Raw genomic sequence first — 2,937 nt, 5'->3', positions numbered from 1 at the left:
GGGGGAGCAGGTGGGGAGGGCAGGGGTCCCCCCATAGTCCCCATCCCCCTCCTTCAGCCCCCACAACCCCTTACTTACGGCACTGGAGCCCTGGTGCTGCAGCAGCTGTTTCAGCACTAAGGCGAGGGGCCTACCAGAGAGCATCCATGGAGGACCCAGCCCCCGGTTGCCTCTGGTTGCCTGCCCCCCTTTTTTTAACTAAATTTTTTGTAGACCCCTAGATATTCAAGTTTTCTCCCTGCTCTGCAAGTTTGCAGCACCACAAACATTTTTTTGTTTCTGCACATGTTTCTTGCCCCATCTCAAAGGGGTTTGAGGCAGGGCAAGAGGCACATGTTCGTCTCGATGTGACCTCTGTGTACTTATCAGCTTCCTTTAAAGGTAGACAGAAACTCTGAGTGGGCTACACTTGCGTTATGTTTTTGCAGTGCTAACAGCCATAGGGCTCTGATTTCAGACTGATTGTCTATGATGCTACTGAAATACAGATGGTAATGAAGCAGTGGGTAGAACAGTTCCGCCATAAAAGGAACCTGTGGCCCAAAATGGGCAGAATGTCTATTGGATGCCCAGAATGTAGGCGGATTGGTTTTAGGGTCATTCATACTTTCTCCTGTCTTGGGAGGTCTAGGTTTATGTACAGATTATAGGGGTTGCAAGAAGACAACCAGGAGCCACCATGGTCTTATCCATACTACAGAACCACAGTTTAGTCTGACTCAGCTGGCAGTGGCTACTTGGGAGAGGACAAGACGAATTAAATTTATTTCAACACAGGCTAAGCTTCCCAGGCCACAGGCTCTTGCATCTTAACAAGATCTTGTACCTGTTAAAGTACAATTTGGCTAGCTCCACCATGGGTTTTAGAAGATCATTTGAACATAAAGAGGTAGTTAGCCATGATAGTTTGAAGTCAGGCAGAAGGCAGGGTAGATTTTAACTTTATAGATGAACGGAGGTGCATAAGCTTTTATAAGCAGCACAGCATCTCATGAAGTAGGCTGTTGCTTATGGAAGTGTATGCGTTTTTGATTCAGTTAGTCTAGAAGGTGCAAATCTGCCCTGCCTTCTGCCATATTAACAGGATCTAACACACCTTTAAATACCAGTCAAAATGGAATCTCTGCATGTGTGGGAGGTGACCTGAAGTTAAAATTTTTAGCATCTGCTATGAGTCCACTATGAGTCCTGGAGACTGAAGTCTTTCCTCTACCCACTAAACAGGTACAACATGGGCCAACTCTGCCCCTGCTGCCCTGCCAGGGCACCTTAGCTTTTCTCTGGATGAAGAAAGAGGAGAATGGGCCAACTACCTGGGGTGTCTTTTGCCTCTGCACAGACTGGCAACAGGGGCTTATGTGGAAACGTGTATATAGGGAACTGGATTGACATTAAAATAGAAGTTTAGAACCAGAATTATGGAGGTACTAGCTGTACCCCCCAGAGCTGCCATGGAGCTGAGACTGATATTAGGAGCGATACAACCTTTTAAATACTCTGAGCAAAAGCAGGTTCAGTAGAGATGCACAATACAAGAATAAATGTATGCATGCTGCCAGGATAGCAAAAAAAGCAAGATCCTTGAGTAAAGAGATAGGATAAAATTGCTTGGATGTCTATGAAAATTTGCATTCTGACTTTTTACAGAAGGCCCCTCTGAGTTCTGTTTTAAATATCTTGTCCTCAAGGTTAAGCTTTAAACAGACTGTGCTCAACATGTTTTACAAAAAGGTTTGTGTTTTAAGCAAATAAGGGAGCTTTGGTGTTCTCCTTTTCAATTCAGATTAAACAATGTATCAAACTGATTAAATGGATACATTTTGGGGAAGTATCTTGTAGCCTCTCTGTTTTGCATTTGCTGATTTAAGTCTTGTTGGGAGGAACAAAGGAAGGAAGCAGAAGTCATTGTGGTTGCATATGTTTTTTTGCATCTTGCATTGTACTTTACCTGGAAAACTTCTCTATTTTAATGCCTGTTAGAAAGTTGCTGATAAAAGGCATAATATAAAAATGCTTGTTTGACTTTTAAGATTTCTAGTACCATCTGCAAACCAGCCTAGTCTTAATTAGGTGCATAATTCTGACTGCAGGGAATCAAGTCTAGGAAATTTTAGCCAAATTTATACTACATTGCTTCCTGATTCAGTGATTCTCAACAAGGTTGTTGGAGCATTGTTAGATGTCCAAACCCGATTCACAAGATAACCTCAGAGATTTCAAATGGGAATCTGTAGTGTGAAAAACATGGTGACCTGTTGTGGTCTTTCTGAGTTCTTTGCTACAGAAGACTTACTCTAGTATTTTTTTTCTGTAATCAAAGAACAAGTGAAAACTAAGAGCTGGTATTTTTGAGGGGTGCCTTGAGCCTGACAAGGGGTACTTGGAGTCTTAAAAACTTGAGAACCACTGTTTTGCTTAGAGTAAGTTCTTGCCTAGACAGGAAGACTGCTTGCAGACATTAAAAAAATAATAATAATAACAAAAATGACACTTTACTTTAAACTTGACATGCCTGCACCAAGTCCAGCACATGTCCAGAAGAGGCAACGTGTTAATTGGACCCAGCTCGCCCAGCGTCTGTATAGTTCAGGTGCTTTTGTGGGGCTTTTTTGGCACTTTTATTTAATTGCTAATTGACTCAGTTTTAGATAAAAGTGCCACAAAGCCCGGCTGAAGCACCCAATCTGTACAGATGCTGCAGAGCTGGGTCAAAGTAATGCGCTGCTTCCACTAAAGCACATTTTTGTTTTGGGGGGTTGGGGGAGTTGTTTGTTTGTTTTTTTTTAACATCTGCAAGCAGCTGAAAAGTTTTACCAGGATATTCTGGCATATGGACACTTATGCTAATAAAATCAGGATGAGATTGTGTTTGTTTGTTTGCTTTTGTTTTAGCTTATGGATGGGATTTAAGTAAAAAAAAAAAAAAAAAAAAAAAAA

General features: G+C 41.9%; 1 protein-coding gene across 1 annotated transcript in view; it reads left to right on the top strand.

Annotated features, from left to right (window-relative positions):
- Nucleotides 1–2,937, top strand: part of GLB1 (galactosidase beta 1) — a 76,199-nt gene that overhangs the window by 66,053 nt on the left and 7,209 nt on the right. The window lies entirely within an intron of this gene.

The sequence above is a fragment of the Gavialis gangeticus genome, unplaced genomic scaffold (genome assembly GCF_001723915.1).
Source record: "Gavialis gangeticus isolate Ggan-Ray unplaced genomic scaffold, GavGan_comp1, whole genome shotgun sequence".
Lineage (NCBI taxonomy): Eukaryota > Metazoa > Chordata > Crocodylia > Gavialidae > Gavialis > Gavialis gangeticus.
This window is presented reverse-complemented; position numbering and strand designations above follow the sequence as displayed.